The sequence below is a fragment of the Cucurbita maxima genome, unplaced genomic scaffold, assembly GCF_002738345.1.
Source record: "Cucurbita maxima cultivar Rimu unplaced genomic scaffold, Cmax_1.0 Cma_Scf00141, whole genome shotgun sequence".
Taxonomy (NCBI): domain Eukaryota; kingdom Viridiplantae; phylum Streptophyta; class Magnoliopsida; order Cucurbitales; family Cucurbitaceae; genus Cucurbita; species Cucurbita maxima.
The window spans coordinates 158,616-173,551 of NW_019272157.1; the positions used below are offsets into that span (position 1 = coordinate 158,616).

General features: G+C 41.1%; 9 non-coding genes across 9 annotated transcripts; all 9 read right to left on the reverse strand.

Moving 5' to 3' along the window:
* Positions 1-6,160: 6,160 nt before the first annotated feature.
* Positions 6,161-6,242, reverse strand: TRNAS-GCU. Its single transcript has one exon. It is a non-coding gene; the product is annotated as a tRNA-Ser (tRNA).
* A 1,805-nt stretch (positions 6,243-8,047) lies between these two features.
* Positions 8,048-8,129, reverse strand: TRNAS-GCU. Its single transcript has one exon. It is a non-coding gene; the product is annotated as a tRNA-Ser (tRNA).
* A 1,113-nt stretch (positions 8,130-9,242) lies between these two features.
* TRNAS-GCU lies at positions 9,243-9,324 on the reverse strand. Its single transcript has one exon. It is a non-coding gene; the product is annotated as a tRNA-Ser (tRNA).
* An 838-nt stretch (positions 9,325-10,162) lies between these two features.
* Positions 10,163-10,244, reverse strand: TRNAS-GCU. Its single transcript has one exon. It is a non-coding gene; the product is annotated as a tRNA-Ser (tRNA).
* A 587-nt stretch (positions 10,245-10,831) lies between these two features.
* TRNAS-GCU lies at positions 10,832-10,913 on the reverse strand. The gene has a single exon. It is a non-coding gene; the product is annotated as a tRNA-Ser (tRNA).
* A 1,495-nt stretch (positions 10,914-12,408) lies between these two features.
* On the reverse strand, positions 12,409-12,490 carry TRNAS-GCU. The gene has a single exon. It is a non-coding gene; the product is annotated as a tRNA-Ser (tRNA).
* Positions 12,491-13,062: 572 nt separating this feature from the next.
* TRNAS-GCU lies at positions 13,063-13,144 on the reverse strand. Its single transcript has one exon. It is a non-coding gene; the product is annotated as a tRNA-Ser (tRNA).
* A 572-nt stretch (positions 13,145-13,716) lies between these two features.
* TRNAS-GCU lies at positions 13,717-13,798 on the reverse strand. Its single transcript has one exon. It is a non-coding gene; the product is annotated as a tRNA-Ser (tRNA).
* A 572-nt stretch (positions 13,799-14,370) lies between these two features.
* Positions 14,371-14,452, reverse strand: TRNAS-GCU. The gene has a single exon. It is a non-coding gene; the product is annotated as a tRNA-Ser (tRNA).
* Between the last annotated feature and the right edge of the window lie 484 nt (positions 14,453-14,936).

The window sequence follows — 14,936 nt, forward strand, 5'->3', positions numbered from 1 at the left end:
TGCACACAATTTTGTTATAATATAATTTTTTTAAAATTTTTAATCGTTTTATTTTGCAAAAAAATTACCCATCCTATTGGAGTCGTCGAGTCAGCACGATCCTTACAACAACCAGTTGATAATATAAGCTATAATGTTGAAGGTGTCAACCTAGAAACGAGGTGAAAGATGGGAGTGAAAGAGAAGGGCTAGCTAGTCTCAGTCACATGACAATGTTTTCTCTTAGCATGACGATTTTGAGTAGGTGTATATGGACAAGAGAATTGATGGTGGATGCCAGAAGTACGTAAAGTGAGTTTTTAAACAACTGCTAGTAAGTTTGGCACCTTCATCGCTTTGAAAAACCTTGATACGAGTAGAATATTGCTTTTTCACAAATTTTTGAAATTGAAGAAAAAATATCAAATAAATAAGATTTAAATTTTAAAGGGTAAAACCAAGTGAATCGAGAATTATGATCAATAAAAATAAAATAGTAAAGAAAATCCAAATTAGATTTGACCGGAGAAGAACCCTAAAATCACAATGAATAAGATCTAACACATGAGACGATCTACGTTCATGGCAGGAATAAGGTAATTGATGACCTTTTGCAAGCTGACAAATACTACATCGTGATGGAGTAGGCAATAAAGATGTAAGGGAAAGATGACCTTTGTTATTTAAAAAAGAAATAATAAAGTAATTCACATGACCCAAGCGAGCATGCTCTAAATCATATGAAGTAAGTAAAGATTTGTTTCTAAGGATAGAAATAAAGGAAGAGTTGACTTGCTCTAGCACATATAGCTCTCCATCTCTTTTATCGGTTGCCACCACACTTCCTGTTTGAAGATTTTGGATAGTATTATGATTATTAGTAAATGTAATGGGGAGAGAAAAATCAGACGTTAATTTACTAATTGAAAGAAGACTTTTAGTGAGATGAGAGACAACCAAGACATCTAATTAGTGAATTTTTAGAATAGGAGAAAGAGTATCCGTGTGAGTAATGGGTAGATATGCACCATTTTCTACAATCAAAGAGTTCTTGCCCATGTAATTTTTAAAATGATCCAAAATAGATGGATCAGCGGTCATATGGGCCGAAGCCCCAAGGTCCAATATCCAATCACCAGCCTCGAGTCCAGAAATAGAACAAGAGGTGTTAAAGGCTGGTGAGCATGACCTGAATCAGGTTGAGTGTGTCGTTGGTTGCATCGATCAGCATAATGACCCTCCATGTGACATATTTGGCAGCGAGGGGGTTGACGACCTAGACCTGAGTGGGTTCATCCTCAGTTGGCAGAGTTTTATTACAGGAATGAGAATGACCTTGCTGGTTGCTAAAGAAAGTATGGTGACTTCCATGGGGTGCGAAAACAATTAATGGCAGTGAATGCCATAGGAGTGGAGTTAGAAAACTCAAGGGAGCGCTAGAACAACTCAAAACTTTCAACTTTAGAGTCTAAATCTACAAAATAGGATAGAGGGGTGAGACCTATCAAGTAGTAAAAAAAATTAAAAAATAAGTGCCGAGTCCATGAAGGAATTAGTGCACTTTCCCAATGTGCTCATCAGGTCTACCAATGGTATGAAGTTGATCACATATTTTTTTGAAGGTAGAGGCATCTCAACAGCAAGTTTGGTCTCGCATTACAATAGTTGCAAGTCATCCTTGAGTCTCAGTTCACGGGTTTTCGAACGATGGTTGAACGTAGTTTCCAACGTGGGCCAGACGAAGCGCGCAGTGAAGAGACCAACGATGAAAACAATGACTTCCTCGGTGAGAGAGTAGAGCAGGAGACATAAAAGCCAATGATCGACTGCTTTCAACGTCAAATATTTGGTATTGAGTGTTGATGAGGTTTCTTGATTAAAGCAAAGTGATGGAATCATAGTTCCATCAATATAGCCCAACATGCCTTGTGCCTTTTTTCCCATACATAAATAACTTGGAATTTTTTGCAACTCGTGTTGTATGTCTTTTAAACCACGCAAAATTTACCTTATTGTCGTCGTCCGAATTCTTGAAACCTCAAAAATTGGGAATTGACAGATATAGCCCAGCATGTCTTGTACCTTTTTTCTGTTTGTAAATAACTTGGAATTTTTTAAACTCGTGTTGTTCGTGTTGTAGCAGAAAAATCTTTTAGTAGTGGTCTTCGGTTGTTACCAAAATAAAAAAACAAAACTCTACACGTTTGTGAACAACGGGCCAAAGCAGACAATATCTTTTCGTAGTGGTCTTGGACTGTTACAAAAATAAAAAAGCAATTTTCATCGCCTTAGAGATTCTAACTCTCGCACGGAAACCCCATGTACATGTCTAGTACACACCTTAACCATTCGACCAAAGCGACCTTTTTCTTGTATGAATGAGTCTCGATTTTTTCAAGGAGAGGGAGAAGTTGGTCACATATTTTTTTGAAGGTCAGGGAATACTCAACAACAGGTTTGATGCCGAGTTTTATCAGCTGCAAGTCATCCTTGAGTCTCAGTTCAGGGGCTTTCATATGATGGTTGAACGTAGTTTCCAACATGAGCCAAACGTCACATGCAGTGGAGAGAGAAGAGTAGGAGACATAAAAGCCGTTGATCGACTGATTTCCACACCAAATATTTGGTGTTGAGTGTTGAGGAGGTTTCTTGTTCAACGCAAGGTGGTATAACCATTGTTCCATCAACATAGCCCGCATGTCCTGTGCCTTTTTTACAGTCTGTAAATAACTTGGAATTTTTGAAACTCGTGCTGTATGTCTTTTAAACCACGCAAAATTTATCTTATTGTCCCCGTCCAATTTCTTAAAACCTTAAAATTTGGCAAGTGACAGATATAGTCCAGCATGTCTTGTGCCTTTTTTCCCGTTTGTAAAAACTTAGAATTTTTGAAACTCGTGTTGTATGTCTTTTATACCGCGCAAAACTTTTCTTATTGTCGCCGTCCGAGGGGAAGAGCAAGATCAGATATCGGTTAGAGAAGAGAACAAAGCATTCCTTATAACAGTGTCGAAACTTCTATGCATCCATGAGACAACGGGCCAAAGCGGACAATATCTTTTAGTAGTGATCTTGGGCGGTTATAAAAAAAAAAAAAAAAAAAAAAAAACCTCTACGCATTTGTGAGGCAATGAAATTTTCGTCTCCTAAGAGATTCAAACTCTCGCAGGGAAGCCCCATGTATTTAGACACTACACGCCTTAACCAAATGACCAAAGCAACTTTTTTTTTTTGTATGAATGAGTCTCGAAGAGATTCTCAAGCAGAGGGAGAAGTTGGTCACATATTTTTTTTGAAGGTATGGGCATACTCAACAACAAGTTTGGTGCTACGTTTCATCAGTTGTAAGTCATTCTTGAGTCTCAATTCACGAGCTATTGAATGATGGTTGAACATAGTTTCCAACGCGAGCCAAACGTCACATGTAGTGGAGAGACCAACGACGACAACAATGACTTCCACGCAAAATATTTGATGTTGAGTGTTGAGAAAGTTTCTTGTTCAAAGCAAGGTGGTAGAACCATTGTTCCATCAACATAGCCCAACATGTCTTGTGTTTTTTTTTTCCCTTCTGTAAATAACTTGGAATTTCTGAAACTCGTGTTGTATGTCATTTATACCACACAAAATGTATCTTATTGTCGTCGTCCAATGGGAAGTGACAGATCCCATATCGGTTAAAGAGGAGAACATAGCATTCCTTGTAATAGTGTGGAAACCTCTATGCGTTGGTAAGGCTCGCCTAAGAAATTCGAACTCTCACAGGGAAACCCCATGTACTTAGCAGGCACACGACTTAACCACTCGTCCAAAGCGACTTTTTTGTTGTATGAATGAGTCTTGAAGAGACTCTCAAGGAGAGGGAGAAGTTGGTCAAATATTTTTTTGAAGGTTAGGGCATACTCACCAACAAGTTTGGTGCCGTATTTCATCAGCTGCAAGTCATCCTTAAGTCTCAATTCACGAGCTTTTGAATGATGGTTGAACATAGTTTCCACGCCAAATATTTGGTATTGAGTGTTGTGGAGGTTTCTTGTTTAATGCAAGGTGGTAGAACTAATGTACCATCAACATAGCCCAACATATCTTGTGCCTAATATTTGGTGTTAAGTGTTGAGGAGGTTTCTTGTTCAAAGAAAGGTGGTTAGAACCATTGTTAAATCAATATATCCCAACATGTATTGTGCCTTTTTTCCTTCTGTAAATAACTTGGAATTTATGAAACTCGTGTTATATGTCTTTTAAACCACGCAAAATTTAGCTTATTCTCACCGTTCAATTTCTTGAAAACTCAAATATTGGGAATATTGGGAAGTGACAGATATAGCCCAACATGTCTTGTGCCTTTTTTTCCCGTTTGAAATATTGGGAATATTGGGAAGTGACAGATATAGCCCAACATGTCTTGTGCCTTTTTTTCCCGTTTGTAAATAACTTGGAATTTTGAAGTGACAGATATAGCCCAACATGTCTTGTGCCTTTTTTTCCCGTTTGTAAATAACTTGGAATTTTTTAGAGTCGTGTTGTATGTCATTTACACCGCACAAAATTTATCTTACTGTCGCCTGATGGTAACATATCCCGTATAGGTTAAAAGAGGAAAACAAAGCATTCCTCATAATAGCGTGGAAACCTCGACGCGTTGGTGAGGCAACGGGCAAAAAGAAAATATTCATAGCTTGAAAGATTCAAACTCTCGCGGGGAAACCCCATGTAATTAGTAGGCACACACCTTAACCACTCGACCAAAACAAATTTTTTGTTGTATGAATAAGAATCGTAGAGACTATCACGGAAAGGGAGAAGTTGATCACATATTTATTTTGAAGGTACAGGCATACTCAGCAACAAGTTTGGTGCCGCGTTTCATCAGTTGCAAGTTCACGGGATTTCGAATGATGGTTGAATGTAGTTTCCAATTCGAGCCAAATGTCACGTGCAGTGGAAAGACCAATGACGACAACAATTTCTTCCTCGGTGAGAGAGGAGAGTAGGAGACAGAGAAGTCGTTGGTCGACTGCTTTTGATGCCAAATATTTGGTGATGAGTGTTGAGGAGGTTTCTTGTTCAAAGCAAGGTGGTAGAACCATTGTTCCATCAACATAGCCCAACATGTCTTGTGCCTTTTTTTCCAACCGTAAATAACTTGGAATTTCTGAAACTCGTGTTGTATGTCTTTTAAACCATGAAAAGTTTAGCTCATTGTCGCCGTTCAATTTCTTGAAACCTCAAATATTGGGAAGTGACAGATATAGCCCAACATGTCTTGTGCCTTTTTTTCCCGTTTGTAAATAACTTGGAATTTTTGAAACTCGTGTTGTATGTCATTTATACCGCACAAAATTTATCTTACTGTGTCCGATGGGTAGTGGCAAATCCCATATCGGTTAAAGAGGAATGCTAGGAATACATAGCATTCCTCATAATAGTGTGGAAACCTCTACGCGTTGGTGAGGCAACATGCAAAAAGGAAATTCTTCATGGCCTGAGAGATTTGAACTCTTGCGGTGAAATCCCATGTATTTAGCAGGCACACGTCTTAACCACTCAGCCAAAGCGACTATTTTGGTGTCTAAATGAGTCTCAAAGAGACTCTCAAGAAAAGGGAGAAGATGGTCACATAGCTTTTTTTAAAGGTACGGGCATACCCAACAACAGGTTTGGTGCCACGTTTCACAGCTGCAAGTCATCCTTGATTCTTAGTTCACGGGCTATCGGATGATGGCTGAATGTAGTTTCCAACTAGAGCCAAACGTCACGTGCAGTGGTAAGACCAACGACGACAACAATTGTTTCCTCGGTGATAGAGGAGAGTAGGAGACAGAGAAGCCCTTGATCGACTGCTTTTGACGCCAAATATTAGGTGTTGAGTGTTGAGGAGGTTTCTTGTTCAAAACAAGGTGGTAGAACCATTGTTCCATCAACCATTGTTCCATCAACCCAAGGAGGGCGACTGCTTTTGACGCCAAATATTGGGTGTTGAGTGTTGAGAAGGTTTCTTGTTCAAAACAAGGTGTAGAACCATTGTTCCATCAACCCAAGCATGTCTTTGTCATTTTATATTGGGAAGTGACAGATATAGCCCAACATGTCTTGTGCCTTATTTTCCTCTTTGTAAATAACTTGTAATTTTTGAAACTCATGTTGTATGTCATTTATACCGAGCAAAAAGGAAGTTCTTCGTTACCTGAGAGATTTGAACTCTCACGGGGAAACCCCATGTACTTAGCAAGCACACAGCTTAACCATTCGGCCAAAGCAACTTTTTTGTTGTATGAAAGAGTCTCAAAGAGACTCTCAATGAAAGGGAGCAGTTGGTCACATAACTTTTTTTTCAAGGTACGGGCATACTCAGCAACAGGTTTGGTGCCGCGTTTCACCAGCTGCAAGTCATCCTTGATTCTTAGTTCACGGGGTTTCGAATGATGGTTGAATGTATTTTACAACTCGAGCCAAACATCACGTGCAATGGAGAGACCAACGACGACGACATTAGTTGCTTCCTCGGTGAGAGAGGAGAGTAGGAGACAGAGAAGCCGTTGGTTGACTGCTTTTGACGCCAAATATTTGGTGTTAGTGTTGAGGAGGTTTCTTGTTCAAAACAAGGTGGTAGAACCACTGTTCCTTGAACATAGCCCAACATATCTTGTGCCTAATATTAATATTTGGTGATGAGTGTTTAGGAGGTTTCTTGTTCAAACCAAGGTGGTAGAACGATTGTTCCATCAACATAGCCCAACAACGATTGTTCCATCAACATAGCCCAACATTGATTGTTCTATGAACATAGCCCAACATCGACTGTTCCATCAACATAGCCCAACATCGATTGTTCCAAAAACATAGTCCAACATCGATTGTTCCATCAACATAGCCCAACATCGATTGTTTCATCAACATAGCCCAACATCGATTGTTTCATCAACATAGCCCAACATCGATTGTTTCATCAACATAGCCCAACATGTCTTGTGACTTTTTTTCCTATTGTAAATAACATGGAATTTTTGAAACTCTTTGTATGTCTTTTAATCCATGAAAAGTTTAGCTTATTGTCGCCGTTCAATTTCTTGAAACCTCAAATATTGGGAAATGACAGATATAGCCTCTACGCGTTGGTGAGGCAACGGGCAAAAAGGAAGTTTCTTCTTCGCCTGAGAGATTCGAACTCTCGCGTGGAAAACCCCATGTACTTAGCAGGCACACACCTTAACAATTCGGCCAAAGCAACTTTTTTATTGTATCAAAGAGTCTCAAAGAGACTCTCAAGGAAGAGGAGAAGTTGGTAACATACCCTTTTTAAAGGTATGGGCATACTCAGCAACAGGTTTGGTGCTGCGTTTCACCAGCTACAAGTCATTCTTGATTCTTAGTTTACGGGCTTTCGAATGATGGTTGAATGTAGTTTCCAAATCGAGCAAAACGTCACGTGCAGTGGAGAGACCAACGACGACGACAACAATTGCTTCCTCGGTGAGAGAGGAGAGTAGGAGACAGAGAAGCCGTTGGTCGACTGCTTTTGACGCCAAATATTTGGTGTTGAGTGTTGAGGAGGTTTCTTGTTCAAAACAAGGGGGTAGAACAATTGTTCCATCAACATAGCCCAACATTTCTTGTGCCTAATATTTGGTGATGAGTGTTGAGGAGGTTTCTTGTTCAAAGCAAGGTGGTAGAACGATTGTTCCATCAACATAGCCCAGCATGTCTTGTGCCTTTTTTTCCTACTGTAAATAACATGGAATTTCTGAAACTCGTGTTGTATGTCTTTTAATCCATAAAAAGTTTAGCTTATTGTCGCAGTTCAATTTCTTGAAACCTCAAATATTGGGAAATGACAGATATAGCCCGACATGTCTTGTGCCTTTTTTTCCTGTTCGTACATAACTGGGAATTTTTGAAACTCGTTTTGAATGTCATTTATACCGCGCGCAAAATTTATCTTACTGTGCCCGATGGGAAGTGACAGATCTCATATCGGTTCAAGAGGAAAACAAAGAATTCCTCGTAATACGTAATAGTGTGGAAACCTCTCCGCGTTGGTGAGGCAACGGGCAAAAAGGAAGTTATTCGTCGCCTGAGAGATTCGAACTCTCGCGGGGAAACCCCATGTACTTAGCAGGCACACGCCTTAACCACTCGGCCAAAGCAACTTTTTTTGTTGTATGAAAGAGTCTCAAAGAGACTCTCACGGAAAGGGAGAAGTTGGTCACATAGCTTTTTTTGATGGTACGGGCATACTCAGCAACAGGTTTGGCGTCGCGTTTCACCAACTGCAAGTCATCCTTGATTCTTAGTTTACGGGCTTTCGNGATTGTTCCATCAACATAGCCCAGCATGTCTTGTGCCTTTTTTTCCTACTGTAAATAACATGGAATTTCTGAAACTCGTGTTGTATGTCTTTTAATCCATAAAAAGTTTAGCTTATTGTCGCAGTTCAATTTCTTGAAACCTCAAATATTGGGAAATGACAGATATAGCCCGACATGTCTTGTGCCTTTTTTTCCTGTTCGTACATAACTGGGAATTTTTGAAACTCGTTTTGAATGTCATTTATACCGCGCGCAAAATTTATCTTACTGTGCCCGATGGGAAGTGACAGATCTCATATCGGTTCAAGAGGAAAACAAAGAATTCCTCGTAATACGTAATAGTGTGGAAACCTCTCCGCGTTGGTGAGGCAACGGCCAAAAAGTTTTAATCCATAAAAAGTTTAGCTTATTGTCGCAGTTCAATTTCTTGAAACCTCAAATATTGGGAAATCGACATGTCTTGTGCCTTTTTTTCCTGTTTGTACATAACTGGGAATTTTTGAAACTCGTTTTGAATGTCATTTATACCGCGCGCAAAATTTATCTTACTGTGCCCGATGGGAAGTGACAGATCTCATATCGGTTCAAGAGGAAAACAAAGAATTCCTCGTAATACGTAATAGTGTGGAAACCTCTCCGCGTTGGTGAGGCAACGGCCAAAAAGTTTTAATCCATAAAAAGTTTAGCTTATTGTCGCAGTTCAATTTCTTGAAACCTCAAATATTGGGAAATCGACATGTCTTGTGCCTTTTTTTCCTGTTTGTACATAACTGGGAATTTTTGAAACTCGTTTTGAATGTCATTTATACCGCGCGCAAAATTTATCTTACTGTGCCCGATGGGAAGTGACAGATCTCATATCGGTTCAAGAGGAAAACAAAGAATTCCTCGTAATACGTAATAGTGTGGAAACCTCTCTGCGTTGGTGAGGCAACGGCCAAAAAGGAAGTTACTCGTCACCTTAGAGATTCGAACTCTCGCGGGGAAACCCCATGTACTTAGCAGGCACACGCCTTAACCACTTGGCCAAAGCAACTTTTTTTGTTGTATGAAAGAGTCTCAAAGAGACTCTCATGGAAAGGGAGAAATTGGTCACATAGCTTTTTTTGATGGTACGACATACTCAGCAACAGGTTTGGCGTCGCGTTTCACCAACTGCAAGTCATCCTTGATTCTTAGTTTACGGGCTTTCGAATGATGGTTGAATGTAGTTTCCAAATCGAGCAAAACGTCACGTGCAGTGGAGAGACCAACGACGACGACAACAATTGCTTCCTTGGTGAGAGAGGAGAGTAGGAGACAGAGAAGCCGTTGGTCGACTGCTTTTGACGCCAAATATTTGGTGTTGAGTGTTGAGGAGGTTTCTTGTTCAAAACAAGGGGGTAGAACAATTGTTCCATCAACATAGCCCAACATTTCTTGTGCCTAATATTTGGTGATGAGTGTTGAGGAGGTTTCTTGTTCAAAGCAAGGTGGTAGAACGATTGTTCCATCAACATAGCCCAGCATGTCTTGTGCCTTTTTTTCCTACTGTAAATAACATGGAATTTCTGAAACTCGTGTTGTATGTCTTTTAATCCATAAAATGTTTAGCTTATTGTCGCCGTTCAATTTCTTGAAACCTCAAATATTGGGAAATGACAGATATAGCCCAACATGTCTTGTGCCTTTTTTTCCTGTTTGTACATAACTGGGAATTTTTTAAACTCGTGTTGAATGTCATTTATACCGCGCGCAAAATTTATCTTACTGTGCCCGATGGGAAGTGACAGATCCCATATCGGTTAAAGAGGAAAACAAACAATTCCTCGTAATACGTAATAGTGTGGAAACCTCTCCGCGTTGGTGAGGCAACGGACAAAAAGGAAGTTATTCGTCGCTTGAGAGATTCGAACTCTCGCGGGGAAACCCCATCTACTTAGCAGGCACATGCCTTAACCACTCGGCCAAAGCAAATTTTTTGTAGTATGAAGGAGTCTCAAAGAGACTCTCACGGAAAGGGAGAAGTTGGTCATATAGCTTTTTTTGATGGTACGGGCATACTCAGCAACAGGTATGGTGTCGCGTTTAACCAACTGCAAGTCATCCTTGATTCTTAGTTTACGGGCTTTCGAATGATGGTTGAATGTAGTTTCCAACTCACTGCAAGTCATCCTTGATTCTTAGTTTACGGGCTTTCGAATGATGGTTGAATGTAGTTTCCAACTCAAGCCAAACGTCACGTGAAGTGGAGAGGCCAACGACGACGACAACAATTGCTTCCTCGGTGAGAGAAAAGAGTAGGAGACAGAGAAGTCGTTGGTCGACTGCTTTTGACGCCAAATATTTGGTGTTGAGTGTTGAGGAGGTTTCTTGTTCAAAACAAGGTGTGGTAGAACCATTGTTCCTTGAACATAGCCCAGCNTGTCTTTGTGCCTATTTTTCCTACTATAAATAACTTGGAATTTCTGAAACTCGTGTTGTATGTCTTTTAATCCATGAAAAGTTTAGCTTATTGTCGCCGTTCAATTCCTTGAGAAACCTCAAATATTGGGAAGTGACTTCGTTGCCTGAGAGATTTGAACTCTCTTGGGGAAACCCCATGTACTTAGCAAGCACACGCCTTAACCACTCGGCCAAAGCAACTTTTATGTTGTATGAAAGAGTCTCAAAGAGACTCTCACGGAAAGGGAGAAGTTGGTCACATAGCTTTTTTTGATGGTACGGGCATACTCAGCAACAGGTTTGGCGTCGCGTTTCACCAACTGCAAGTCATCCTTGATTCTTAGTTTACGGGCTTTCGAATGATGGTTGAATGTAGTTTCCAACTCGAGCCAGACGTCACGTGCAGTGGCGGAGAGAAACGACGACGACAACAATTGCTTCCTCGGTGAGAGAGGAGAGTAGGAGACAGAGAAGCCGTTGATTGACTGCTTTTAACGCCAAATATTTGGTGTTAGTGTTGAGGAGGTTTCTTGTTCAAAACAAGGTGGTAGAACCACTGTTCCTTGAACATAGCCCAACAAATCTTGTGCCTAATATTAATATTTGGTGATGAGTGTTTAGGAGGTTTCTTGTTCAAAGCAAGGTGGTAGAACGATTGTTCCATCAACATAGCCCAACAACGATTGTTCCATCAACATAGCCCAACATCGACTGTTCCATCAACATAGCCCAACATCGATTGTTCCATCAACATAGCCCAACATCGATTGTTCCATCAACATAGCCCAACATGTCTTGTGCCTTTTTTTCCTACTGTAAATAACATGGAATTTCTAAAACTCGTTGTATGTCTTTTAATCCATGAAAAGTTTAACGCGTAGAGGCAACGGGCAAAAAGGAAGTGGCAACGGGAAAAAAGGAAGTTTCTTAATCCATGAAAAGTTTAACGCATAGAGGCAACGGGCAAAAAGGAAGTTTCTTCTTCGCCTGAGAGATTCGAACTCTCGCATGGAAACCCCATGTACTTAGTAGGCACACACCTTAACCACTCGGCCAAAGAAACTTTTTTATTGTATCAAAGAGTCTCAAAGAGACTCTCAAGGAAGAGGAGAAGTTGGTCACATACCCTTTTTAAAGGTATGGGCATACTCAGCAACAGGTTTGGTGCTGCGTTTCATGAGCTGCTAGTCATCCTTGATTCTTAGTTTACGGGCTTTCGAATGATGGTTGAATGTAGTTTCCAAATCGAGCAAAACGTCACGTGCAGTGGAGAGACCAACGACGACGACAACAATTGCTTCCTTGGTGAGAGAGGAGAGTAGGAGACAGAGAAGCCGTTGGTCGACTGCTTTTGACGCCAAATATTTGGTGTTGAGTGTTGAGGAGGTTTCTTGTTCAAAACAAGGGGGTAGAACAATTGTTCCATCAACATAGCCCAACATTTCTTGTGCCTAATATTTGGTGATGAGTGTTGAGGAGGTTTCTTGTTCAAAGCAAGGTGGTAGAACGATTGTTCCATCAACATAGCCCAGCATGTCTTGTGCCTTTTTTTCCTACTGTAAATAACATGGAATTTCCCGATGGGAAGTGACAGATCTCATATCGGTTAAAGAGGAAAACAAAGAATTCCTCGTAATACGTAATAGTGTGGAAACCTCTCCGCGTTGGTGAGGCAACGGGCAAAAAGGAAGTTATTCGTCGCCTGAGAGATTCGAACTCTCGCGGGGAAACCCCATGTACTTAGCAGGCACACGCCTTAACCACTCGGCCAAAGCAACTTTTTTTATTGTTCGAAAGAGTCTCAAAGAGACTCTCACGAAAAGAGAGAAGTTGGTCTCATAGCTTTTTTTGATGGTACGGGCATACTCAGCAACAGGTTTGGCGTCGCGTTTCACCAACTGCAAGTCATCCTTGATTCTTAGTTTACGGGCTTTCGAATGATGGTTGATTGTAGTTTCCAACTCGAGCCAAACGTCACGTGCAGTGGCGGAGAGAAACGACGATGACAACAATTGCTTCCTCGGTGAGAGAGGAGAGTAGGAGACAGAGAAGCCGTTGGTCGACTGCTTTTGACGCCAAATATTTGGTGTTAGTGTTGAGGAGGTTTCTTGTTCAAAACAAGGGGGTAGAACAATTGTTCCATCAACATAGCCCAGCATGTCTTGTGCCTTTTTTTCCTGTTTGTACATAACTGGGAATTTTTGAAACTCGTGTTAATGTCATTTATACCGCGCGCAAAATTTATCTTACTCCATATCGGTTAAAGAGGAAAACAAAGATTTTCTCGTAATACGTAATAGTGTGGAAACCTCTCCGCGTTGGTGAGGCAACGGGCAAAAAGGAAGTTATTCGTCGCCTGAGAGATTCGAACTCTCGCGGGGAAACCCCATGTACTTAGCAGGCACACGCCTTAACCACTCGGCCAAAGCAACTTTTTTTATTGTTCGAAAGAGTCTCAAAGAGACTCTCACGAAAAGAGAGAAGTTGGTCTCATAGCTTTTTTTGATGGTACGGGCATACTCAGCAACAGGTTTGGCGTCGCGTTTCACCAACTGCAAGTCATCCTTGATTCTTAGTTTACGGGCTTTCGAATGATGGTTGATTGTAGTTTCCAACTCGAGCCAAACGTCACGTGCAGTGGCGGAGAGAAACGACGATGACAACAATTGCTTCCTCGGTGAGAGAGGAGAGTAGGAGACAGAGAAGCCGTTGGTCGACTGCTTTTGACGCCAAATATTTGGTGTTAGTGTTGAGGAGGTTTCTTGTTCAAAACAAGGGGGTAGAACAATTGTTCCATCAACATAGCCCAGCATGTCTTGTGCCTTTTTTTCCTGTTTGTACATAACTGGGAATTTTTGAAACTCGTGTTAATGTCATTTATACCGCGCGCAAAATTTATCTTACTCCATATCGGTTAAAGAGGAAAACAAAGATTTTCTCGTAATACGTAATAGTGTGGAAACCTCTCCGCGTTGGTGAGGCAACGGGCAAAAAGGAAGTTATTCGTCGCCTGAGAGATTCGAACTCTCGCGGGGAAACCCCATGTACTTAGCAGGCACACGCCTTAACCACTCGGCCAAAGCAACTTTTTTTATTGTTCGAAAGAGTCTCAAAGAGACTCTCACGAAAAGAGAGAAGTTGGTCTCATAGCTTTTTTTGATGGTACGGGCATACTCAGCAACAGGTTTGGCGTCGCGTTTCACCAACTGCAAGTCATCCTTGATTCTTAGTTTACGGGCTTTCGAATGATGGTTGATTGTAGTTTCCAACTCGAGCCAAACGTCACGTGCAGTGGCGGAGAGAAACGACGATGACAACAATTGCTTCCTCGGTGAGAGAGGAGAGTAGGAGACAGAGAAGCCGTTGGTCGACTGCTTTTGACGCCAAATATTTGGTGTTAGTGTTGAGGAGGTTTCTTGTTCAAAACAAGGGGGTAGAACAATTGTTCCATCAACATAGCCCAGCATGTCTTGTGCCTTTTTTTCCTGTTTGTACATAACTGGGAATTTTTGAAACTCGTGTTAATGTCATTTATACCGCGCGCAAAATTTATCTTACTCCATATCGGTTAAAGAGGAAAACAAAGATTTTCTCGTAATACGTAATAGTGTGGAAACCTCTCCGCGTTGGTGAGGCAACGGGCAAAAAGGAAGTTATTCGTCGCCTGAGAGATTCGAACTCTCGCGGGGAAACCCCATGTACTTAGCAGGCACACGCCTTAACCACTCGGCCAAAGCAACTTTTTTTATTGTTCGAAAGAGTCTCAAAGAGACTCTCACGAAAAGAGAGAAGTTGGTCTCATAGCTTTTTTTGATGGTACGGGCATACTCAGCAACAGGTTTGGCGTCGCGTTTCACCAACTGCAAGTCATCCTTGATTCTTAGTTTACGGGCTTTCGAATGATGGTTGATTGTAGTTTCCAACTCGAGCCAAACGTCACGTGCAGTGGCGGAGAGAAACGACGATGACAACAATTGCTTCCTCGGTGAGAGAGGAGAGTAGGAGACAGAGAAGCCGTTGGTCGACTGCTTTTGACGCCAAATATTTGGTGTTAGTGTTGAGGAGGTTTCTTGTTCAAAACAAGGGGGTAGAACAATTGTTCCATCAACATAGCCCAACATGTCTTGTGCCTTTTTTTCATGTTTGTACATAACTAGGAATTTTTGAAACTCGTGTTGAATGTCATTTATAACGCGCGCAAAATTTATCTTACTGTGCCCGATG